The 27903-nt window shown below is 36.3% G+C and overlaps 1 long non-coding RNA gene and 1 pseudogene across 1 annotated transcript; one reads left to right on the forward strand and one right to left on the reverse strand.

The window, feature by feature from the left end:
- Positions 1-2301: 2301 nt before the first annotated feature.
- LOC122235154 lies at positions 2302-21982 on the reverse strand. The gene is made up of 3 exons (XR_006213280.1): positions 21881-21982; positions 3060-3147; positions 2302-2396 (listed from the first exon to the last, which is right to left on the reverse strand). It is a non-coding gene; the product is annotated as an uncharacterized LOC122235154 (long non-coding RNA).
- A 2153-nt stretch (positions 21983-24135) lies between these two features.
- Positions 24136-27409, forward strand: LOC122234893 (annotated as a pseudogene).
- The last annotated feature ends 494 nt before the right edge of the window (positions 27410-27903 follow it).

A 27903-nucleotide genomic window follows, 5' to 3' on the forward strand; every position in this document is an offset into this window, starting at 1 on the left:
CAAGTGTCAATTTAAAGTTGTCTAAATTGAGGCTGATCCACTCATCTGTTTTTTTTGGCTGCCACTCTTCTCCCATAATCCATCCTCCACACATCAGCCTCAATTTGAATGATCTTTCAAAGCGGAAATTAGATTGTATCACTCCTCTGTTTAAAAGTCCAAGTAATGTCACATTGTACTTAGAATAAAATCCAAACTAACTTTACAGCAAGGAATATTCTATTAATAAATATAATTCATGTGAATGTATTCTTCATTTTTAGTAAATGGTACTTTGTGAACCTAACAAAGAATAGTTAGAGAGAATAGAGAGAGAAGCAAGGCTCACCCGAAGTGGATCTCGAGCTCACCTGAAGCGGGGTCAAGCTCACAAACTGTGAGATTATGACCTGAGCCAAAGTCAGATGCTTAGCCAATTGAGCCACCCAGGTTCCTGTTTGGTATATTTTAAACAAATTTAGCAATATGCTTTATTTGGTATTGTAAGGGAGAAGTTTTATTTTATTTTATTTATTTTATATAATACAAAATATGAATAGGGTCACTGGAAAAATTTCCAAGGTTATCCAGGAAGACAATTTATTTTTGATAAAAAAGAAGTTCTTCCACGAATAGACACTTCTCCAAAGAAGACATTCAGGTAGTTAACGGACACATGAAAAAATGCTCAGCATCACTCATCATCAGGAAATGCAAATCAAAACCACAATGAGGTACCACCTCACACCTGTCAGAATGGCTAAAATGAACAACTCAGGCAACAACAGATGTTGGTGAGGATGCAGAGAAAGAGGATCTCTTTTGCGCTGCTGGTGGGAATGTAAACTGGTGCAGCCACTCTGGAAGACAGTGTGGAGGTTCCTCAAAAAATTAAAAATAGAACTCACCTATGACTGTGACCCAGCAATTGCACTACTAGGTGTTTATCCAAGGGATACAGATGTGCTGTTCCAAAGGGACACATGCACCCCAATGTTTATAGCAGCATTATCAACAATAGCAAAAGTTTAGAAAGAGTCCAAATATCCATCGATGCATGAATGGATAAGGAAGATGGAGTATTACTTGGCAATCAAAAGGAATGAAATCTTGCCATTTGCAACTACGTGGATGGAACTAGAGGGTATTATGCTAAGCGAAATTAGTCAGTCTGAGAAAGACAAATATCACATGATGTCATTCATATGAGAAATTTAAGATACAAAACAGATGAGCATGAGGGAAGGGAAGCAAATATAATATAAAAACAGGGAGAGGAACAAAACATAAGAGACTCTTAAATATAGAGAACAAACAGAGGGTTGCTGGAGGGGTTGTGGGAGGGGAGATGGGCTAAATGGGTAAAGGGCCTTAAGGAATCTACTCCTGAAATCATCGTCGCACAATATGCTAACTAACTTGAATGTAAATTAAAAAATAAATAAATCAATGAGTCAAAAAAAAGTTTTTCATGTGGGAGATAGTGAATTCTTGAAATGGAAATTACCCAAATCTCAAAAGTAAATTATAATCCATAATTTGTTGTAATTGTTTTTAAAATAGTCTTTACAGCATGACATTTCAAGTATTGGCTGAAATTTCAACCATGTAACTTCCACTAAAGGAAATTAATTGAATTGATATTTCCCAAACTAGTGTCTTAGAAATGTCTAGTCTGATTTTTGAGGTCAGAAGCTGAGATGCTTATAATATCTTACTTTTCTTTATTTCTTTGTCAAAACAAGAGCACTAGAAAAAGAGGATTTGTTTTTCTTCCTAGATGGAAAGTAATCATATGGAGGAAGGAATGGGAGAAATATAATTAAAGCTTCATGGTAGTCCCCCGCCTCCATCACTCTGCCTCTTTCATGTACCTATCCAAATCCAAAGAAACAAAGTTCCCATGGATAAATGCATGTGAAGAAAGAAAAAAAAATCAGGTTCTGAAGTGGCAGGGTCCTAGGCATTTAATACTTTTCATTTACTGCCTCTTATGTATAAAAAAAGATCTACACTTATGCTCTACATTTAGAGTTTATACCTTTCTCTTCTCTTGAAATTTTGTTAATTAGCCTCACCGTTTTAGCAGTAGTCATTGTATCTTTTTGTAACATTCTCCTGACATGTAATCAGTCAATGATAACAACTTTTATACATTTTAAAAGCAAGGACAAATAACTACCACCTATCATATAGCATAGTGGTATTGGTCAAATGAAAAGAGGCAGGTGATAAAGATATTTTGTAAACTACTTACAGTTTTGTAAACTACTGTCATTATCAAATACTGATGTTTCAAAGATGCTTTGAATAACAATCAAGCAGCCAATATAAACATTGCTTGTCTAATGTTTATTTACTTATTTTGATTATGTCCTCAAAAAATCCAGTTGAATTATTTCTTAGAATATAATCATCTGAAAAGCAAAAGAACAATGTACTGTGGTCACTATAGTCCAAAACAAAGCGCCTTTAATTATATAGACTTGTAATAAATACTTTCATCCATTCCAAGATGCCTAAAATTCTTCTGCACATAATCTGTAGTTAATAGAAATATCTGTCTTTTACTTATTCCTCATTTTTATTCATTCAAATGAGAGACAGATAATTTTGTGATATCAAGGTGAAAGTGTGAAGTAAAGTGTTAGATTCCTATGACTTTTCTTTGTATTCTAGATGTGTGTGTGTGTGTGTGTGTGTGTGTGTGTGCGTGTGTGCATACACATGCATATATAATTTCTAGGACATATATTTAAGACATGTTGTGGTTGTTTGTAGGATACAGTTAGCAACTTGGATTTTATTCCATTGGCAGTGAAAGCCACTAAAGGGTTTTCAGAAGGGGCATTTTTAGATCTGATTTAATGTTTAAGAGATCATTCTGCATACTATGGAGAATGTATTTTATATGAACAAATATGGGAATAGAGAAAAATATTTAGGGAGCAAATATAACAATTCAAGAGATTAATGCTGTGGCATGGTATAAATACCTAGAAAAGGAGCTGGAATGACAGTATATGGATGTATCAGATCTATTTTTGAAGTAGAGTAAACAGAACTTGCGGATTGCTTACAGATTTGAGCTTAACTGGAATAACAGGGCATTAACAACATTTTTCTTCGGCTTATGTAAAAATCCATTGATGATCACAGACTTTAGTCCTGAAATTAGAAAAGTCAACTTTTTCAGCAACTTCTACGCAAGGTAGCAAAACTTGAAATTAGATTTGTATTCTTCTTGCAATTGTATGAAAAAGAACTTGTTTTCATGAGCTCATTAATCCCTGAGGGTCCCTGAAATTCTTTCAGAGGAATCCACACAAAGAAACAATTATTTTCATTATAACGCTAAGATTTTACTTGCCTTTTTAACTCGTGACATTTACATTGATGGTACAAAAGCAATGGTGGATAAAATTACCATTGTCTTAGCTCAAATCAAGATAGTGGCACCAAAATGTGTTAGTAGTTATTGCATTCTTCACCATCAAATTGAATTAAAAAATGGTGAGTTTTGCTTAAGAATATCTTTGATGAATGAGAGAATTGATAACTTTATTAGATTGCTCCTTTGCACACCATCTTTATATTATCTATGAAGAAATGGGGAGTATGCAAAATGTCACTTCTGCGGTATATTGAAGTTTGTTGGTTGTCTACATGAAAAGTATTTGTCTACCTGAAAAGTGTGGTTCGTTGAATCGCTACCTAAACCAGATGCTTTTACCATAGAACACCACGTCTATTTTAAAACTGTAACAGACAAACCATGATTATATAGACTTGGGTATTTGGCAGCAATAAATAAAGTGAGCCTTTTATTTCAAAGAAAACAACTGACAGTGTTTGTTGTTGGTGATAAAATTCATTCTTGCCTTTGGAAAATTTATATCTACCACCATTAGTTTGACATCTTGGAAATAACTGAAGACCTTTGTTGAGATCATTGGTGAAATTAACAAACATGATAGTTTTATATTGTATGATATTATATATCAACATCTGGAAGATCTTCATGGCTGGGTGAATGAAAGTTTTCAAAATTATAAATGCAAAATCATACAAGGATAAAAGATCTTTTCAATATACAATATAGAACAATGGATTTTTAATATTTTTTAAAAATTTTTAACGTTTATTTATTTTTGAGACAGAGAGAGACACAGCATGAACAGGGGAGGGTCACAGAGAGGGAGACACAGAATCCGAAACAGGCTCCAGGCTCTGAGCTGTCAGCACAGAGCCCAACGCGGGGCTCGAACTCACGGACCGTGAAATCATGACCTGAGCCGAAGTCGGCCACTTAACCGACTGAGCCACCCAGGCGCCCCTAGAACAATGGATTTTAATGTAACAGTACAAAAGGTACTGATCTGGATTCAAATTTCACATTGCAATAAGCTATTAAGAAACTAACATTTGCTGAGTTTGATGTAGTATAAAACAATAGTCATAGGTTTCTCAAAAGTCTATGAAAATACTTCTCCTTTTCTAATTAGTATATTTGTGGAGCTTCATGTTCTTTGTATTCTTTAACTCAAACAGCATATCAAAACAGATTGAATTCAGAAGTAGATGAAAAACTCCAGATTATTATATTTATTTCATACCTGGTAAGCCACACATTGCAGAGATTTGTAAAACTAAAAATCATGACCCTTTTCTCATTAAGTTGGTTTGCTTTGGAAAATGTACTTGTTTTACATAATAATATGCAATTTATGATAACATGCAATAGGTTTATTGTTAGTATTTAAAATTATTAATTAATAGGGGTGGCTGGGTGGCTCAGTTAGTTAAGCATCTAACTCTTGATTTCAGCTCAGGTCATGATCTCACTGTTCCTGAGATCAAGTCTGCATCTGTCTCTGCACTAACAGCATGAAGGCTGGTTGGGGATCTCTCTCCCCCTCTCTTTCTGCCCTCCCCCCATTTCCACACGCATGCTCTTTCTCTCTCTGTCTCAAATTAAATAAACATTTTTGTAAAAAAATAAATAAATTATTAAGTAATACACTTAAACTTTTTCTCACTTTTAATTTCTAACACAGTGCATATTAGAGATGGCATACCTATAGTTATAACCTGCATAACAAAAGAATTATTCAATAATTCCAAGTACTGTAATGAGATACTGAAACCAAAAGATTTGAGAATTGCTTTATTGATTAGCACATGCTAAATACCTTCTATTCATTGGGCTGCTTATCAGGGATATGAAGATAAAAATACTGTGATGTAGGACTCCAAAGAGCCTTTAGTCAAGAGGAGTGGAGAGATATAACTACAGAAATTCAGTGCAATGTGATAAGATGCTTCTAAATCTGGTTGAATCCAACAAATAATTTATGGAACATCTATCAGATGTCTTTAAATAAAATAAAAATATTTATTTTAATTACTGTTTCTCTACCATTTTCACCAGTGATGCCAACATTTTTGGCCACTAATTATTGGTTAAATTGGATTCTTATTTTAATTGATTTACTTAGAATGAAAAGCATAATAATATTTACGATAGTTAAAAACTGAAAAAGTGAAAAAAATAAAAATAATTTGATTTTGCAGCAATTTAGTTTCTGATACATATTTGTTTATTTTTACTATGGTATTATTTCTTCTTGTTGTGGTAGTATTTCTATTTTGTTCTTTCAAGTTTTTATTTAAATCCAAATTAGTTAACATATGGTGCAATATTAGTTTCAGGAGTAGAATTTAGTAATTCATCACTTACATATAATACCCACTACTCATCACAAGTGCCCTTCTTAATACCCATCACCAATTTATCCCATCCCTCACCCATCACCCCTCCAGCTACCCTCAATTTGTTCTCTATTGTTAAGAGTCTGTTTTATGGTTTTCCTCTCTCTCTTTTTTCCCCTATATTTATCTGTTTCACTTTTTTAAATTGCACCAAGAAGCATAAAATACCTAGGAATAAATCTAACCAAAGATGTAAAAGATCTGTATGCTGAAAACTATAGAAAGCTTATGAAGGTAATTGAAGAAGATATAAAGAAATGGAAAGACATTCCCTGATCATGGATTGGAAGAATAAATATTGTCAAAATGTCAATACTACCCAAACCTATCTACACATTCAATGCAATCTCAATCAAAATTGCACCAGCATTCTTCTCGAAAGTAGAACAAGCAATCCTAAAATTCATATGGAACCACAAAAGGCCCCGAATAGCCAAAGTAATTTTGAAGAAGAAGACCAAAGCAGGAGGCATCACAATCCCAGACCTTAGCCTCTACTACAAAGCTGTAATCATCAAGACAGCATGGTATTGGCACAAAAACAGACACATAGACCAATGGAATAGAATAGAAACCCCAGAACTAGACCCACAAACATATGGCCAACTCATCTTTGACAAAGCAGGAAAGAACATCCAATGGAAAAAAGACAGTCTCTTTAACAAATGGTGCTGGGAGAGCTGGACAGCAACATGCAAAAGGTTGAAACTAGACCACTTTCTCACACCATTCACAAAAATAAATTCAAAATTGATACAGGACCTGAATGTGAGACAGGAAACCATCAAAACCCTAGAGGAGAAAGCAGGAAAAGACCTCTCTGACCTCAGCCGTAGCAATCTCTTACTCGACACATCCCCAAAGGCAAGGGAATTAAAAGCAAAAATGAATTACTGGGACCTTATGAAGATAAAAAGCTTCTGCACAGCAAAGGAAACAACCAACAAAACTAAAAGGCAACCAACGGAATGGGAAAAGATATTTGCAAATGACATATCGGACAAAGGGCTAGTATCCAAAATCTATAAAGAGCTCACCAAAGTCCACACCCGAAAAACAAATAACCCAGTGAAGAAATGGGCAGAAAACATGAATAGACACTTCTCTAAAGAAGACATCCGGATGGCCAACAGGCACATGAAAAGATGTTCAACGTCGCTCCTTATCAGGAAAATACAAATCAAAACCACACTCAGCTATCACCTCACGCCAGTCAGAGTGGCCAAAATGAACAAATCAGGAGACTATAGATGCTGGAGAGGATGTGGAGAAACGGGAACCCTCTTGCACTGTTGGTGGGAATGCAAATTGGTGCAGCCGCTCTGGAAAGCAGTGTGGAGGTTCCTCAAAAAATTAAAAATAGACCTACCCTAGGACCCAGCAATAGCACTGCTAGGAATTTACCCAAGGGATACAGGAGTACTGATGCATAAGGGCACCTGTACCCCAATGTTTATAGCAGCACTCTCAACAATAGCCAAATTATGGAAAGAACCTAAATGTCCATCAACTGATGAATGGATAAAGAAAATGTGGTTTATATACACAATGGAATACTACATGGCAATGAGAAAGAATGAAATATGGCCTTTCGTAGCAACGTGGATGGAACTGGAGAGTGTGATGCTAAGTGAAATAAGCCATACAGAGAAAGACAGATACCATATGGTCTCACTCTTATGTGGATCCTGAGAAACTTAACAGAAACCCATGGGGTAGGGGAAGGAAAAAAAAAAAGAGGTTAGAGTGGGAGAGAGCCAAAACATAAGAGACTGTTAAAAACTGAGAACAAACTGAGGGTTGATGGGGGGTGGGAGGGAGGGGAGGGTGGGTGATGGGTATTGAGGAGGGCACCTTTTGGGATGAGCACTGGGTGTCGTATGGAAACCAATTGGACAATAAATTTCACATTTGAAAAAAAATAAAATTAAAAATAAATAAATAAAATAAAATAAATTCCACATATGAGTGAAATCATATGGTATTTGTCTTTCTCTGCCTGATTTATTTTGCTTAGCATAATACACTCTACCTCTGTTGTTGCAAATGGCAAGATTCCATTCTTTTTCATGGCTGCATAATATTCCATGGTATGTGTGTTTGTGTGTGTGTGTGTGTGTGTGTGTGTGTGTGTGTAATGTATTCTTTATTCATCAGTTGGTGAACATTTAGGCTCTTCCCATAATTTGGCTATTGTTGATAATACTATAAAGATCAGGATGTATATCCCTTCAAATCAGTATTTTTGTGTCCTTTGGGTAAATACCTAATAGTTCAATTGCTGAATCTAAGGTAGTTCTGTTTTTAACTTTTTGAGGAACCTCCATACTGTTTTCCCAAGTGTCTGTACCAGTTTGCATTCCCACCAACAGGGAAAGAGGGTTTCCCTTTCTTGGCATCCTCGCCAACATCTGTTCTCTGTTATGTTGTTAATTTTAGCCATTCTGACAGGTGTGAGGTAGTATCTCATTGCAGTTTTAATTGGTATTTCCCTGATAATAAGGGATGTTGAGCATCTTTTCGTGTGTCTGTTAGCCATCTGGATTTCTTTCTTTCTTTCTTTCTTTCTTTCTTTCTTTCTTTCTTTCTTTCTTTCTTTCTTTCCTTTCTCTCTCTCTCTCTCTCTCTCTCTCTCTCTCTCTCTCTTTCTCTCTCTCTATTTCTTTTTTTCTTTTAATGTTTATTTTTTAGTTTATTTTTGAGAGAGAAAGAGAGAGAGAGAGAGAGAGGCAGGCAGAGTGTGAGTGAGGGAGGGACAGAGAGAGAGATAGACACGGAATCTGAAGTAGGCTTCAGGCTCTGAGCTGTCAACACAGCCCACACAGGGCTCAAAATCATGAGCCATGAGATCATGACCTGAGCCAAAGTCAGATGCTTAACTGACTGAGCTAACCAGGTGCCCCCATCTAGAAGTCTTCTTTGGAAAAATGTGTATTCATGTCTTATGCCCATTTCTTCATTGGGTTATTTGTTTTTTGGGTATTGAACTTGATAAGTTCTTTATAGATTTTGGATACTAACCCTTCATCTGATATATCATTTGCAAATATCTTCTCCCATTTTGAAGATTGCCTTTTGGTTTTGTTGACTGTTTGCTTTGCTATGCAGGCGCTTTTTGTCTCCAAGTCCCAATAGTTCATGTTTGCTTTTGTTTCCCTTGCCTCTGGAGACATATCTAGTAAGAATTTGCTATAGCTGATGTCAAAGATGTTGCTGCCTATGTCCTCCTCTAGGATTTTTATGGTTTCAAGTCTCACATTTAGGTCTTTCATCCATTTTGAATTTATTTTTGTATATGATATAAGAAAGTAGTTGACTTTCATTCTTTTGCATGTTGCTGTCCAGTTTTCTCAATGCCATTTGTTGAAGAGATTTTTACATTGGATATTCTTTCCTTCTTTGTCAAAGATTAGTTGACCATATAGTTGTGGGCCCGTTTCTGGGTTTTCTATTCTATTTCATCAATTTATGTGTCTGTTTTTGTGCCAGTACCATACTGTCTTGATGACTACAGCTTTGTGATATAGCTTGAAGTCCAGTATCGTGATGTCTCCAACTTTGTCTTTTTTATTCAAGATCACTTTGGCTATTCGGGGTCTTTCGTGGTTCCATACAAATTTTAGGATTGTTTGTTCTACCTCTGTGAAAAATGCTGGTGGCATTTTGATAGGGTTTACATTAAATGTGAGGATTGGTTTGGGTAGTATAGACATTTTAACAGTATGTGTTCTTTAAATCCATGAGCATGGAATATTTTTCCATTTCTTTATGTCCTCTTCAATTTCTTTCATAAGCTTTCTATAGTTTTCAGAGTACAGATCTTTTACCTTTTGGGTTAGGTTTATTCCTGGGTACCTCATGGTTTTTGGTGCAACTGTAAATGGGATCAATTCTTTGATTTCCCTTTCTGCTGCTTTATAACTGGTGTACAGAAATGCAACAGATTTCTGTATGTTGATTTTATATCCTGTGACTTCACTGAATTCGTGTATCAGTTCTAACAATTTTTTGGTGGTGTTTTTTGGGTTTTCTACATAAAGCATCATGTTGTCTGTGAATTATGGAAGCTTGACTTCTTCCTTGCTGATTTGAATGCCTTTTATTTCTTTTTGTTGTCTGATTTAAGGCTAAGTCTTCCAGTACTACGTTAAATAACAGTGGTGAGATGGGGCGCCTGGGTGGCTCAGTTGGTTGAGCGGCCGACTTCAGCTCAGGTCATGACCTTGCGGTCCGTGAGGACTGTGAGTTCGAGCCCCGCATCGGGCTCTGTGCTGACAGCTCAGAGCCTGAGCCTGTTTCAGATTCTGTGTCTCCCTCTCTCTGACCCTCCCCTGTTCATGCTCTGTCCCTCTCTGTCTCAAAAATAAATAAATGTTAAAAAAAAATAATAATAACAGTGGTGAGAGTAGATATCCTTGTCTTGTTCCTGACCTTAGAGGAAAAGCTCTCAGGTTTTCCTCATTGAGGATGAGGGTCTCTCATACATGGCCTTTATGATTTTGAGGGATGTTCCCTCTATCCCTATTTTGCTGAGGGTTTGTTGGGTTTTGTTGTTGTTGTTGTTGTTGTTGAGGTTTTTTTAATCAAGAATGGATGCTGTACTTTGTCAAATGCTTTTTCTGCATCTGTTGAGAGGATCATATAGTTCTCATCCTTTCTTTTATTAATGTGGTGTGTCACATTGATTGATTTGCAAATATTGAACCACCATCACAGTCCAGGAAAAAATCCCACTTGATCATAGTGAATGATTCTTTTAATAAACTGCTGGATTCGATTTACTGGTATTTTGTTGATAATTTTTGCATCCATGTTCATCAGGAATATTGGCCTGTAGTTCTCTTTTTTTAGTGAGGTCTTTGGTTTTGGAATCAAGGTAATGCTGGCTTCATAGAATGAGTTTGGAAGTTTTCCTTCCATTTCTATTTTTTGGAGCAGCTTGAGACAAATATGTATTAACTTTTCTTTGAATGTTTGGTGGAAATCCCCTAGGAAGCCATCTGGCCTTGGACTTTTGTTTGTTGGGAGATTTTTTATTATTGATTCAATTTCTTATCTGGTTATTGGATCTGTTCAAATTTCCTACTTCTGGGGTGCCTGGGTGGCTCAGTTGGCTGAGCATCAGATTCTTGATTTTGGCTCAGGTCATGATGCCAGGGTCATGGGATTGAGCCCCTGCTGGGATCCACACTGAGTATGGAGTCTGCTTGGGATTCTCTCTCTCTCTCTCTCTCTCTCTTTCTCTCTCACTCTGCCCCTCTCCCCTGCCTGTGCTCTCTCTCTCTCTCTTTCTCTCTGTTTCTGTTTCTCTCTCTCTCACTCAAATAAATTTGGGAAAATGGAAAAAAATTGAAAAGAAAATTTCTACTTCTTCCTGTTTCAGTTTTTGTCATTTAAGGTTTCTAGGAATTTATCTATTTCTTCTAGATTGCCTAATTAGTTGGCATATAATTTTTCATAATATTCTCTTATAATTGTTTGTATTTCTGTGTTTTTTTGTTTTGATCTCTCCTGTCTCATTCGTGATTTTGTCTATTTGAGTCCTCATGTTTGCTATTAATTGTTTTATGTATTTGGGTGCTCTCAAGTGTTATGGTATTATTTCTAATATTTAGACATCTTCAGGTAAGTTTCATTCATATACAAAACAAAACCTTGAATAGAGATGAAGAAAGTAATGATTTTTGCTCACAATTTTTCAAAAGGTAATATATTTCTGTGTTATTTTAACAATGGAATGTGAAATAAAAACGTTTGCTTATTTTTTGTTAATTTGGCATTCTAAAAAATTATGAACTTTATTTGAACTTTCAACTTTTTAAAAATAACTTTGAATGCAATTAGCTAGTGTTAGTCTCTTCAGTATTTATTATATGTATACATATAATAAACATGCATACGGGAAACTATTTAGTTTGTATTCTGTAATGATTTTGTAGTCATATAAAATGGGTCAAGTTTTTGTCATAAGCAAATCTCTCTACCTGTCAAAGGTCAAGTAATCCCATGTGTGAAATCATGGTTAATAGCATATCACTCTAATAAAATTGTTAAAACATTAATGTGAAATAATAGTGCAATGTATTTATCACAATGCCTGGTACATAAAAAGCACTCAGCATCTTAGCAACTGAGTGTGTGTGTGTGTCTGTGTATGTGGTGTATGTATACAGGTGACAGTATACACACACACACACACACACACACATATATAGTCATACAAACATATACAGATCCAAATATATATATATATATATATATATATATATATATACACACACAAATATGACCATATAACTGTATAACAAGTATATATGTATGTATGTATAATAATAGCACATAATAGTGATATATACATCTGCAAAAGTGAAAACTTAATTAGTGACAAGAAATATTCACATTCTTGTAAATTCCAATTAATCCATTGGAAAAAATTTTCCCTTTGAATTATTCACTTTGAAGAGAATCACCTTTAAATTTAGATCATTTTAAAAGATAGTAAAACAAAACAAACCCACAATCCCTGCACTGGCAGAATTTACAATCTAATAGGTAAGACTGATCACTTTAATCACAGTAATCCAGTGGCAGAAATGATAATATAGGACTAACTGGAATGCTTTGAGAGCATATAGAAAGGGACACCTAACAGCAGGGGAATAGGGATAAAGAAGAGATGCTTATTCCAGGGAATAATGCTTATTCTTACTCTCAAAAGATGAAGAGTTGTCAAAAGAAGAAAGAGAGTGGTTTAAGGAATAGCATTCCAGGATAAGAGGGAAAAAAATGCCATAACTTAGAAGTATGATGAATGAGCCAGGTGTGGGCCAGGACCTTGAATCAGCACACTGTAACTAGCACAATGGTTAAGAAAACGAGTTCTGTGAAATGGTGAAAATTTTAAGAAATTCTTGTGCCTGAGCCTAATCCCATAGATTTTGCTTCTGTGGACGGTGTGTGCACACACATATGTGTCCATGTGTGTGCATTTGTTTAAATTCCACAGTAAACATTGCTGCATACCCTAGTGAAGGACTCAGTTGAAGGTAAGTTCATCAGGGATATTGCCCCATAAATATCAGTTTGGGGGCAGCTGAGAGCTACAGATGAGTCTGGGGAAACTGAAAATGGAAGATTGCAGACTGTGATTAGTCTATCATGTAATGAATTAGAACTATATCCTATAGCACGGAGCCACTGAAAGCTTTTAAGGAAGATCATGGCATTGTCTGAATTTGATTTTAAACATATCACTGCGGTAGTAGAAAGCAAGATGAACTTGAATGAGTTAGACTCCTGGCAGAGGCCCAGTAAAGAGACTATTTCAGTATACAGACTAGGAGAAAAAGATTAAGATCCAATCTAGAGTAGTGAGAGTGGGGACAAGTGCGAGGGAAAAGTGAAATTGTCACGAATTGAAGATTGAATAGATATTAAGTACTTAAAAGCAGAAGAAATTGTAAAAATTAACTTAGATATTACATTTTTCTGGTAGTGAAATAATAATAAAACTAATGGTGTTGAGTTCCTGTTTAAGAAGTATCAAGTGGTGAAATAGTGTCTGAAACTGGCTTGCAAGAGATAATACATTTGTTAAAATAAATTTTTTAGTGCTAACACACTATCAAAGAGGTAACTTCTCTGAGGGAAGCTATGATAACGTGGTCTAGATATCTCACTTTCTGAAGATCTGGTTTAGAGGGATGGATATATGATGTAGTCATTGGACTCAAAAAATTAACGTTCAGACACTTTAGCAACTGCTTCATTGCAATCAATTCCTGGCTTGGAGAGGAGATAGTCTCATTTGTCAATTAAAGAAGGATTGATGTGTTTCCAAGAGCCAAAATTGGCCTTCTGTTGCATAAATTAAGGAGCCTGACTTGTAAGGATTATGTTACCTTCACCTAATACAGAATGGAAAGGCACTAGAAATCAGGGACAACATTTTTTTTCTAGAATTCAAAGATACACTTTTTACCTCTCTCTCTCTCTGGATGAGTTTTACTCATCTTTAAGGCTGATGTCAGGTGCTACCTTTTTCAGGAAGCCTTCCTTAATCAGAATTTGTCTCTCGTTTGCATTAGGCACTCCTGATTTGTGTTTCTGTGCTACAGAGGGGATGTCACAGCAAATTACAGTGTTCTCTTTGCTCATGTATCTGCATTACTAAACCATTGAGGGGGTAAGGAATGTCTTCACTAAATGAGTATGAGACTTCATATTCCTGCACAATTAAAGTGGAATGACAATCTTGACCCAAAATGTTTAATAAGGATGTCTCTGCTAAATTTAAAAAAAACCTACTGGAATAAATGTCCAAATGAGAACATTTTAATAGATTCCTATTTAAATAAGAGCACCTATAAATGTTTTTTTCCCTTAAGTCACTGAATGGGTAGTGTGGTTATTTGCTAATGTTCATCTCAATATTTCTATCACACCCCAAGCCTCAAGCATTTTACTTTAGAACTCTAAATTCCTAACATAATTTCCCACCTACAGTACCCTGATCCCCAATTTTTGAGCTACTTCCTCTATTTTTATGGATACAGATCAATTTAGGTAGAAACATTTTGGCCCCTTCAAAAAACGACCACCACTTCATCAATGACAGATAATAGATCCCTTAAATCATGGATTAAACTTTACTGATGCACAATCCCTCCTCAAATTTTCTCTTACCTGTGGCCTATGCTGCTCTTTTCTCTTTTCTAGACCAGCCCCTCTTCCTCACTCACCTTTGCAAGCTTCTGTTTCTCAGCAAATCCCATAAATATCAGTGTACCTCAAATTTTATTCTACTCTCTCTTATTTCACTCTATCTGTTTTTACAGGGTAGTCTCAGCAATTTCCAAGACCTCACTGATTTCCTATATCAATGACTCACATATTTATGTGCATGGTTTATTCAACCACCTGTTGTTCATATCCTCTTGTAGGACCGGAAGCTTAAGATATCAAAAACTAAGCTCATCTTTACCCATTCTTTCTCATCTTTTCAGTGTGTCAGTGAGACGTGTCAAACATCCAGATACATAAGCCATATTTCATTTCTTCTTTCTCATCCCCACATTCATCCATCTCCTAAGTAAATAAAGCATCCACTTGTTTACATCTCTCCATTCTCACCATCCAGGACACTATTATGTCATCCTCAGATCATTGTTTATAATTGCCTCTGCCTGCTTAGTCTCACTCTTCTTTTGTCCTTCTCAAGCATATTCTTTTCACCAAAGCCATGTTGATAATTCTAAAAGGCAAACCTAACACTGCCACTTGCCTGCTTTCAACACCCTATTGTCTCTCCATTGCCATGCAATAAAACCCAAATTCTTTAACAAGATTTAAAGATCCTGTAAAATAAAATACTTGATGTCTTCAATTTCATATTCTACAATTTTCTACCTAACCCTTCATAATCCAGTCTTACTGAAACTTTAAAGGCATCTGAAAGCACCATGTTTGGTTTTCTTTCCAGACCTTCAAACCTATTGGTTCCATTGATACATCTAATCTCAGATGATATGCAGAAGTGTGATTCTAGTGACATGTAGGGAACTATTTATTGGACTTCTAGTATAGTCTATTTGAAGATAAATCTCAATATGAAATCAATACACATCCTGGATTTTTTTAATGTTTATTTCTGAGAGAGAGAGAAAGAGAAAGAGAGAGCAAGCAGGGGAGGGGCAGAGAAAAACAGAGACAGAATCTAAAGTAGGCTCCAGGCTCTGAGATGTCAGCACAGAGCTTAATGCTCAGGAGCCATGAAAGATCATGACCTGAGCTGAAGTCAGATATTTAACTGACTGAAGCACCCAGGTGCCCCACACATTCTGTTTATTTTTAAAAAAAAATGAGAGAGAGAGAGATAGAGAGAGAGAGCACATGAGCAGGAGAGAGCGGCAGGGGGACAGAGAGAAAGAATCTAAAGCAGATTCCATGCTTAGCATGGAGCCTGACATGGGAATCCATCCCACAACCCTGGGATCATGACCTGAGATGAAACCAAGAGTTCAACGTGCAACTGACTGAGCCACTCAGGCATTCAGCACAAATTCTGTTTAAATAATTTACCTCTCATCTTGTCCCACGCAGCTACTCATTCTTTATATATCAAATTAGGTGTTACTTTATCTCATAATCGATGTGCAGTAAATTAGATATTACCATGATAATCCCTGTAGCACTTTTTAATTTGTGGCATTATCTTATATTCCTTTAACACTACAGGCTCCCCTGACAGCCAGTAATCTCAGTGAAGATGCAATGATGATGATGACCTTTATTACTGTATCCTCACTACTTATATGTCTGGCACATGTAGAAGCTCAAGGCGTTTTTGTTGTTTTTGCTGTTGAAGGATTGAGAATTAAAGTTAGGGGGAAAGCTTTTTTCCATTTTCTATGGCCACAGAGGGTTCTTTTTTTTTTTTTTAATTTTTTTTAACGTTTATTTATTTTTGAGACAGAGAGAGGACAGAGTATGAACGGGGGAGGGTCAGAGAGAGGGAGACACAGAATCGGAAGCAGGCTCCAGGCTCTGAGCTGTCAGCACAGAGCCCAACGCGGGGCTTGAACTCACGGACCGCGAGATCATGACCTGAGCCGAAGTCGGCCGCTTAAACGACTGAGCCACCCAGGCGCCCCTGGCCACAGAGCCACCCAGGCGCCCCTGGCCACAGAGGGTTCTAATGACATGAATCAAAGTAACCACTGGTAGTATATACCAAATCAACCCACCAGCTTTATATTATAATTAGGGAAATTCCTCCAAACCTGGCAACAGGTTGTCTCGGAATTAATTTTTGGTATTTTGTTTTATTTTCTTCTGTGATTCATGGACAGTTTTAAAGGAAGCTGGAAGAAGATATACCTCAAGGAAAGATTACTAAGTGTTATTTTAGTCCAGAAGCCTTCTATCCATTGATGTGTGGGCTTGTGTTTGGGCAATTAACACATTCCTCTCATACTTTGAGTAGAAGTGTGCTGTCACTTTTGCACTAATATATAGGAGCCTCTCTAGTTGCTTGAAAAGTGCTGGAGAAGAGACCTGACAGCTGCACAGGAAAATTACATGTTTATCATTGTGAAGACAGTATTAGCAACCATTCGAGTCAGGGTCACTGAAGGGGGAAAAAAATCATAGCAAGAATTAGGGCTATATAAAATGGAATGAATAAAGGATGTAGCCTGGAAATATTTGATGCCCGATGAGCTAATGATATTGCTAATCTCATTATCAGTTGATAGAACTATTTTTCAGTAAGATTCGAAAAAATACACGAGACTATCAATTTAATGTTCATTAAGAGAACAGACCTATAGATAAATCATTAACAAGATTTAATTTGGGGAAAGTGATCAGATGCAGTATCAGTGAACCCAAGACATGTTAAAATCCAGGTCTTCTATAATTGTGTTTATATTTAAAAAAATCTTCTGATATCTTTAAGGATATAATGAAAAGCACTTCAGCTGATTCTGGGATGCAAGAATTTTTCTCATTAACAAAAAAGGGGGGGGTGCCTGGGTGACTCAGTTGGTTAAGCATCTGACTTCAGCTCATGTCATGATCTCACGGTTCATGGTTTCGAGCCTCACATTGGGCTCTGTGTTGACAGCTCAGAGTCTGGAGCCTGCTTCAAATTCTGTGTCTCCCTTTCTCTCTGCCCTCCCCTGCTCTTGCTCTATGTGTGTCTCTCTCTCGTAAATAAATAAACATTAAAAGAAAATTTTAAAAAGGAGATGTCAATGGTCAGATTTTGTAACAAGCCTCCTGTTCTAAATAGTTCCAGATATATAAATCAAGTCTGGATATCATGGGGTTTTCATTTGGAAAGTAGATAAAAGAAGAGAAATATAGTATCTCTGTCTTAATAATTCTCAAGCCAAATTTTTCTTGTTTGTTTGTTTTTTAAATGATAAAATGATGATTTTGGAAAGATAAAAAAGAGAAAAAGAGTTTGACATTCCAATAAGAAATGTACTGAAAGTAGGAAGAAGGCATTCTTAAAAATCACATGAGTCTCTTCTAATGTATTTCTTTCTACCAAGCCCTTTAGAATGCTCTATAATTGCCTGATTATTTTTCAAGTTAAAGAAATTATGTTGATGGCAAGCTGTTATACAGGACAGAGCTTTTTTTTTCGAGCTTGTACCAGGCACTGTGTTGATTCTTAGAAGTGCGGAAGTGAACTAAATAAGTAAGTCCATATTCTCATGGAGCTTACAGTATGGTAGAAGATGGATATAAACAATCATATAAAAATAAATATATAATGATTTAAATTGTGATAACGGCTAGGAATTAAAATGCTGAACACTATGAATGCAGCTAACTAGAGAATTGATTTCATCTGGGAAGGTCCGTTTAGGATCTGAAAAATGACAAGGCATGACCCAGTAGCATTCCATTCCCCTAGGGGAAAGGCTGTGAGTTCTTAGGGACCATTGTCAATCCAAGGAAATAAAAGGCAGCCATTGTGGCTGGAATGCAGAGAGAGATGGAAAGGAAGATGTAAGATGAAGAGGCAGGGGTTGCTGGGAGCCAGATCATGCTGAGATTTATGGTCGTTTTATGGGTCAGGTCTTTATCTTAATAATGATGGGAAGCCTTGAAGTACTTAATACTAAAGTAGCACAGTAAGCATATTATGGACACGTAGGGTAGAGTGTGTAAAATTATTTCCAAAAATATTAAGCAATATTCAGAAAAATTCTTCCATTCTTGAATTGTATTGTTTACTTCTCAAATATTTTAATCCAGATGAACCCTAGAGAAACTAGACACAGCATGTGGGAAAAATCCTTCATGTAAACATTTATTGAACAAATATGTTAACAAATATAGATTCAGGACTTTCCAATGATCCTGGGTCCATAAAAAACACAGGCACTTAGGATCAAAGGGTGAGCAAAACAGACAAATCTACTGCTTTCCTAGAGCTCACAGTCTGAAAGAAAAGAAGGGAAAAGGTTCTGTAAACTCTTGAACTCGTGGTAACAAGTTTGTACGACCAAAGTAACTGACAAGCTGGACAGTCCTATCTGGCGAGAGTAGGTAACCTAGATGTGGGATCTGTACTTCCTTAATCGTACTTCTTTTCAAAATTCAGCTTAACCACATTGCCCTTTGATTCAGGCATTTGTCAACCATTCTGTTGGGGGTTAGCAATTTTTAGACCATGCTGTATTAGCATGTTGATCAGAAAAGTAATGAAACACATCATCTTCATCTTAAAACTTGATGCCAGGGGCTCAGTTGATGGCTCAGTCCGTTAAGCCTCTGCCTTTTGGTTTGGGCGCAGGTCATGATCTCAGTTAGGGGGTTCGAGCCCTACATCAGTCTCTATGCTGACAGCATGGAACCTGCTTCGAATTCTCTCTCTCCCTCTCTCTCTGCCCCTCCCCGACTCGTACTGTCTCTCTCAAAATAAATAAATAAACTTAAAAAAACCCTCAATGCCAGTATAGTCAGGTATTTCTCCAATCTAAGCAGTTCTGTCTTATCTTGGTGTGGGTACTGGAGATTAGAACAGAAATATCACTCCATGCTTTCCCACAATGCAGTCTGAATTTTGAGCCAATTTTATTTATGCTAAAGCAAAATGACAGACAACCTTTAAGAGTATAATCAATCCCTTTTTATATTGAAACAGTGACAAAAACTTGAAGATATACATATAAAAGCTCAACTTTTTTTAAAAAAAGAGAAAAGAAAAGTCTGGATACTCAAGCCACCATGACTACCATAGAGTAACTTTACATGTGGAGGTAAAAGGTGTTTTTATTTTAAATAGTAATAATTTTGGAGATTCAGACTTATGAATTCAATCTTATGCAATTGTGGTTGCATAATTTTATGCTTGTGGCCACAGATCACACTGACTGATGGTTATATTTCATAATACAAATAGTGAATTTTCTACTAATAACAAGCATAGCATTTATAATTTGTCAAGTGCTTATTATGCATTAGAAACTTTGGATATTATTTTTAGTCTTTTATTATTTTGTCTATCTTAACAAAATAGACATCACGATAGTTTTTTTTGTTGTTGTTGTTGAAGTAATCCCAGAAATACAAGACATGGGGCTGGAATTTGCACACTGGACCTCAAAATTTTCAAAATTGTGTTTTTGTATTTTCAAAAGGAGACTGAGTCTAAGCGAAGATGGTGTTGTTGAAATGGAAGCAGACATTTCATGCAATGGTTTTCACCTCATGTACGGCTGCCTTCCACATGGGCTCTTTAGAATGCTTAGTCAGCCTGTGTGATAGATTGCAAAAATGGCCCAAATTCTGCATCTCCCCTTATATCCATACCCTTTTCCACAGTGTTTGTTTTGTTTTGTTGTGTTTTGTTTTGTTTTTGTAGTGCCTTCTCACTGTGGGCAGCGTAGCATACCTTGCTCCTTGACACTCAATCAAAAGTCTGACACAAGCTGAGACTTATAACAGGCTTGCTCTTGGGGCTTGCTTTCTCCTGTGCTTCTGCTCTCACCACGAGAACAGCTCCAGCTAGTGTGCTGGAGGATGGAAGACACCCAGAGCAGGCTGAGTCACCACAGTTACTGCAGCTGCCAGCCAGCCAATCCCCAGATATGTCGATGAACCCTGTCAAGATCAGCAAAGCTGCCTGGTCGACCACCAACAGACCAAAGATATGTGAGCAATAAATTCAGTGTCCTGTGTCGCTGAGGTTTTGTGGTCATCTTTAATGCAGCATTATTGTGGCAATCAATAACTAAAACATCTGAAGTCAACATAGGTGCAAGGAGGGTGGTATCTTTAGAAATCATCAACATCATCATTTCTAGCTTTGGCTATTCACGCACATGATTGTCTTAAATGTGTGTCTCCCAGAATCACAGCTTATATCCCCTGCACAAATCCCTCTGATTTCTAGACTTGGATATTGAACCACCAAAAATCTGCATCTGGATGTCTTAGTGGACAACTCTGACTTAACATGTTTCAATCAAAATTCTTCCCTTTCCCTGACTCCCTGCAAAACCACTTTCCTCAGTTTTATACGTTTCAGTAAATGGGACTATCATTGATCTATTTAGTCAGGACAATACTAGTCGCCTTTGACTCCATTTGTACACAATCTGTGTCCAAAACATCAGTAAGTTCTGTCTTTCAGATTAGATACTAAATTCAACACACCTCTATGCTGTCTTCTCTCACCTAAATGACTGCAATAGCATCTGAACTGGTATCTCGGCCTCTGCTCTAGCCTTGATACAATTAATTATCCTCACCACAAATAGATCAATCTTCTTTAAACTGTAAATTGGATCCCATTACTTTATGCTCAAAGCCCTTCATACTCAAAATTCAATGTCCTTAGTGTGGGTTATGCGACATTGCATGTTGTCTTCCCCAATCCCCATCTGTTTTCTTATCTCTACTTTCACATCACTTAACTCCCCTGCTTGCTTATTAGGTGCTAGGAGTCTGGCACTCTTGCTATACGTCAAGGGTATGCGTATCAAGCTTGTTCCCACTTCAGAGCATTTGCATTGCATTTCCTCTTCCTAGAATGAATTTCACTCAGGTATTTGCCTGACACACTCACTTACTTCAATTAAATCTCTGCTCTAATGCCTCTACTACAGAGAAGCATCCTCTGCTGACCTTAATTAAAATAGCAACCCCTACCACATACATACATATATGTGTACATGTATATGCATATATATTTTTTCTTCTTAAACTTCATACTCCGTATCTCACTAGAATGTAAGCATCATGAAGTCAGAGATTTTGTCTTGCTCATGGCTGTAACTCCCAGCCCCAAAATAGTGCACCTTTCAATACAGTTAATAAATAATAACTGAATGAAAGAATGAATGAATGAATGTGTAAATATTATAGAAATAGCCCCAGTAGCTGCTACTCCCCTCTCCATAACAGATGCTAATGTTCATAAAGGCTCTGTATTTTGGTTAATTGTGATGGACTAGTCTAGCTCTTTTCTACCATAACAGAACCAATCCAAGGAATAAATCAAAAATAAAAATAAGATAAACAATTAACTCTAATGGCATCCAGGTTAACTGGATTCATGTTAGGGGCATTGGAGATTAGAGTACACTGTTACAGGGCATGAACCTACCTACATACAATAGGAGTTGCAGATTCAAAGCTGTGGTTCTGCAATGTTTGAGGTTTCCATGGGAACAACACAATTTCGTGTTCTGTTTAGAAGCTTAAAATATGTGGTGGCAAGCAAGCGCTGCTGTTAACATACCACGTGAGGGTGATTCAAAAGATGAAAGCCTATAAAAATTAATGGTCAGAGAAAAATGTGGACTAGTAAATAAACAGCCACATTATTAAAAACAGAGGAAATATAATTGGCCACATATGGTCACATTATAACAAGGCAAGACTCATTGTACTCTTTAAGCCTCTTACATATTTACATCCATACCTTGATGACTCAACAGAGGGAGCAACTGATATGTCAACACCCTTACAGAAATGAAATCTTTCTTTTATTAATACTTTCCATGACATCTAATTAGCTATTAAGAAAATGGCTTAACAGTGAGAACAGGTACCTAAAATAAAACCATCCTGATGAATTACCACCATCACATTTACTTAAAAGTAGAACAGGCTTTGGAAATAATAGACGCTAGGCTAGAGAGGTTTAGAAGCCAGGTAACAATTTAGATGAAATAAAATCGCTGTGCATTTGAATTTCACTTAATTGCATCATCTTCTCAGAATTTTGAAAACAGAAAGAAACAAAGCTTAGTCTCTTTAGAGGTCGTTGTGCGATTTGAAAAAGAAAATGTTAATATATACAGCTACAAGAGATCTTTGTAAAAATTTTGTTTTCTGTAAGTTACCACAATTTTGAAGACTTCTGGTAAGGCTCAGAAATGATTCCGAGAACCATAAAAATGCTGTTAAAATTCTCCTTGGCCAAAATGTTTACTGGACCACAAAAGTTTTAGTCTTTTCTCAGACTCATCAATATTTCAGAAACAAAATATCACTGATAGTGCAAGATGAAAAGATCTTTTCAAAAATTTTCTTGATGTCTGACTTATTGAAAAATAGATTTTCCTGCCTTCTTTGGGTAAGTTGTGGTACGTCTAGACAACGGAATATTATTCAGCCCACATGAACAAAAACAAATGAGCCATCAAGGCATTCGAAGACATGGAATAAGCTTCAATGCATATTAGCAAGCGAAAGAAGCCAATCTGAAAAGACTAAATACTGTATGATTCCAACTATTTGACATTTTGGAAAAGGCAAAACTATGGACAGTAAAAGATCAGTGGTTGTCAGGGGCTGGAGGGAGGGATGAAGAGGCAGAAAAGAGAGGATTTTTAGGACAATGAAAATACTCTGTGATACCATAGTGATAGATACATGCCATTATACATTTGTCCAAACCCATGGAATGTAAAACACCAAGAGTGAACCCTAACATAAACCACAGACTTGGAGTGACAATGATGCATTAGTGTAAGTTTATCAACTGTAACAAAACTACCTCTCTTGTGGGGGATGTTGATAATGGGGGAGGCTATGCATTGGTGGGGACAGGGAGTATGTGGAAAATCTTTGTATCTTTCCCTCAATTTTGCCATGAACCTAAAACTTTTCTTTAAAAAGTCTAAAATAAAAAAAGAAAAGTATGTATTCATCTTGTGCAGCACTGTCTCCCCAGTGCCTAACAAAAGGCTTGACAAATAGTGTTTAATAAATTGCTATTAAATGAACTAATGACTAATTTGTTAGATGGACTTGGTTTAAATCCAAACTCAACCACTTTCTGGATGGAGAAATATGAACAAATTATTCCTATAAACCTCAGTTTCCTCATTGAAAATCAGGATATAATAAAATCTAATTCACTGAATTTTTGTGAAGAGCAAGTCATGTACTATGTATGATGTGCTTTGTTAACTATAAGGTGATTCAGAAATATTAGAAACCATTATTATCATGTGTAAGGTTCAAAGCATGTAAGATTTCCCCAGAGTGAAACCCAGTTATAATATGTCTACCCTGCACCATATAAACTCCCCAAACATTTCCTAGCCTTTATCTCTCAATATTGCCAGATTGGCAGAGAAAATTTATTTCCAACAAGCTAAATGTGTTCTGAAATCCAGAAGGGCTCAGCATGGACCATAAGATGACAAACTATAGACTTTATGGATGTCTGTGAACATACTAGAGAATAAGTAAATGTGTGCATCCTATACCTGTTCAACCCAGCATTAAATTATACCATTCCACTTTGGGACCTTTCTATGAATCTAGATTCACTTTACAGATTATAGCTCCTTAATTTATGCCTCAAGATATACCATATACTTCTCTTGTCTCCTCTGCCCTGCAAATATGGATGCCATGCTCTATCCACATGAAGTACTAGTGGATGCAGAAGGGTATACAGTATGGACCATTTGGGATTATTTGTTGTAAGTCATATAAGTATTTGGTGCATCGGAAAAGCTATGGCCCTAAAAAAGTAAACATGGGTGTCCATTTCCCATATATATGCTATTTAAAGTATGTAAAAGAATCTTCCAGGTTCAAGTGAGTCTGGCTTTCAGCTAAACGTTGTGCCTGGCCCAGATGCCCAGAATGAGAGATATATTGCTGGAGGAGGTGTGATATTGGATCTCCACAAAAGATATATGTTAAAGATGGCATGATATTGCATCTCAACTGCTTTGAAGGTATGATCTATATAAAACTATGAGGTACCTCCCTAGGAGGAAGTCTGTATAATAAAATCCACATCCCATCTTAAAAGATAGCATCAGACCCCCTTCACCCACTTTGTCCATCCTCTACCCCCCTCCCTCTGGTGCTCATCAGTTTGTCTTCTGTGTTTATATGTCTGATTTTGCTTTTGTTTGCTTGTTTATTCATTTGCTTTGTTTTTTAAATTCTACATATGAATGAAGTCACATGGTATTTGAGATATAGGCCTCTTGTTATGGTAAGAATTAAGTCACAGGAATAAAAAGCATAGCACAGAGAATATAGTCAGTGATATTGTAATATTGTGTGTAACTATACTTAAATTAAAAAATTAAAATAAAATAAAGAATTAGAAACCGGTATGAATGGGAATCCATGGGCCTACATCATAACGATTGGATTAAAAAGTGATTGTAGTGAGTTGAAAACTTTGTAACTTAATTTTAAAAACATGATTTTTAAATGATACTCATGAAAGGAAGAGCCATAAACCCCTATTTTAGGACATGAAGTGGCTGTTACAACACCTTACTTTAAAGATTGATAAGTAGGGGTGAAAAAAAAAGTTTCTACCTTCCATTCATGTAGGCATTCTGGGGTGGCCAAATAGTCTCAGTTAATCAGAAAATCTCTTCTTTCTAAAAACAAAAGAAAGAAAAGAAAAGAAAAGAAAAGAAAAGAAAAGAAAAGAAAAGAAAAGAAAAGAAAAGAAAAGAAAGGAAAAGGCCAATTCATGGAAGGAATGGTAAAGCCAGAAAACCATCATTCTGTAACCCCTAAAGAAATGAGCATATGCAAGATTTATCAACTGGTCTAAAAAAAAATCAGGAGGTAAGGTTAAAGAAGACCCAGACATCTGTTTAGTTCCACTATAGCTACCCCATGGATTGCTTTCTAGACTCTAGACTCAAGGGGAAAGTAGAACAGTGAAATGGAGGGATCAGACTGTCATCATTCTCATCCTGAGATCAATCTTATTATCACTAATGATAATAATCATTATCAATCAGATGTTAAAGTAGTTCGAGATATAATGTAATATGCAAACTGCAACAACTAGGAAATATGCTAGTTGAAGTTGTTGAGTTTGAATCCATCAAGATTTAGGCCTAAGCTTACATTTCCCCATCCATAGAAAATGTAGGGATGGAAGATTAAGCTGAGCACAAGGAAGCAACTAAATTTGTCCTGTGCGGTAGCCTCTAGCCAATGTGGTAGCTACTTAAATTCTAATTTAAATGAAATTTAAAATAAAAAACAAATTACAAATTCAATTGCTTAGTCATGCTAGCTATATTTCAAGAGCTCAAGAGCCACATGTTCTTTGTCTATCTTATTGTTTAGCATACATATGGAAAATTTCCATCGTGGTGGAAAATTTTATTGGACAGTTCTGAAAAAGCTAAATGAGAAGTTAAGACCTTCCATAGCTGGATCTATTCAATAAATCAGTTTCCTGAGGCTGAGGGAGGTGAGGAAACTGCAGAAGAAAAGTTTGAAGCTCCCGAGGCTGGTTCATGAGGTCTAAAGAAAGAAATCATCTCCATAACATCAAAGTGCAAGGCGAAGCAGCACCTACTGACATAGAGGCTGCAAGTTATTCAGAAGATCTAGCTAAGAGAATTAATTAAGGGAGTTACACTAAACAACAGATTCTCAGTGGAAATGAAACAGACTTCTACTGGAAGAAAATGCCATCTAGGACTCTCACAACTGGAAAGAAGAAGTCAGTGCTTGGCTTCAAAGCTTCAAAGGACAGGCTGACTTTCTTTTTAGGGGCTAATGCAACTGATGACTTTAAGTCAAAGCCTCTGCTCATTTACCATTCTGAAAAATCCTAAAGCTCTTAAGAATTATGCTAAATCTACTCTGCCTGTGCTTTATAGATGGAACAACAAAGCCTACATGACAGCATATCTGTTTACAACATGGTTTATTGAATACTTTAAGCCCACTGTTGAGACCTACTGCTCAGGAAAAATATTCCTTTCAAAATATGACTGCTCTTTGACAATGCAACTGGTCATCCAAGAGCCCCTGATAGAAATGTACAATGAGATTAATGTTGTTTTTTATGCCTACTAACAAAACATTCTGTAGCCCATGGAGCAAGGAGTAATTCCAACTTTCAAATCTTATTACTTAATAAATACATTTTGTAAGATATAGTTGCCATATCTAATAATTCCTCTGATGGATATAGGCAAGGCAAATTGAAAATTTTCTGGAAAGGATTCACCATTCTAGATGCCATTAAGAACATCTATGATTCATTGAAAAAGGTCAAAATATCCACATTAACAGGAGTTTGAAAAGACTTGATTACAACCCTTGTGTCTGGCTTTGAGAGGTTCGAGGCTTCAGTGGAGGAAGTAACTGTGGGTATGGTAGAAACAGCAAGACAACTAGAATTGGAAGTGGAGCCTGAAGATGTAACTGAATTGCCGCAATCTCATGTTAAAACTTTAACAGATGAGTTTTTTTAACAGACGAGCAAAGAAATTAGCTTCTTGAGATGGAAACTACATCTGGTAAAGATGCTCTGAAGATTGTTAAAATGACAATAAAGGACTTAGGATATTGCATAAATTCAGTTGATGAAGCAGTGGCAGGTTTTGAGAGGATTGAGTCCAAGTTTCAGAGAAGTTCAACTGTGGTTAAAAATCTATCAAACACCATCACATGCTACAGAGAAATGGTTTGTGAAAGGAAGAGTCAACTGATGCAGCAAACTTTATTGTAGTCTTATTTTAAGAAATTGCCACAGACACCCCAACCTTCAGCAACCATGATCAGTCAGCAGCCAACACCATCAAGGCAAGACCTTCCATTAGCAAACAGATTATGACTCACTGAAAGCTCAGATGATGGACAGCACTTTTTAGCAATGAAGTATTGTAACTAAGTAATTAGGTATGTATATTGTTTTTGCACACTTGATAGACTACGGTATATCTAACCATAACTTTTATATGCGCTAGGAAACCCAAAAATAATCATTTGAATTGCTTCATCGCAGTATTTGCTTTATTGAAGTGGTCTGGAACTGAACATGCGATATCTCCGAGCTGTGCCTATATAGTTTTTAACATCTTAGTTTCATGTCTTTTGGCAGTTTGGAAAAATATCTCAGACATTATCCCTTCAGATATGGATTCTCTGTGATTCTCTGGAGGTACTTTGTACCTCCAAGTGTACCTATATCAAATCTTTTTATGTGTTCCACATGTCTGTTAAGCTCTTTTCTGTACTTTCCATTAGTTACTAATTCTCTTTATCTGTGCCTATCTCCTATTAAACTCATCCGCTGAGGGGTTAATTTCAATTATTGGGCTTTCTTAATTCTATAATTGCTATTTATTTATTTTGTTTATAGAATCTAATTCTTTGTCAAAATTC

This window comes from Panthera tigris, chromosome F2 (assembly GCF_018350195.1).
Source record: "Panthera tigris isolate Pti1 chromosome F2, P.tigris_Pti1_mat1.1, whole genome shotgun sequence".
Taxonomy (NCBI): Eukaryota; Metazoa; Chordata; class Mammalia; order Carnivora; family Felidae; genus Panthera; species Panthera tigris.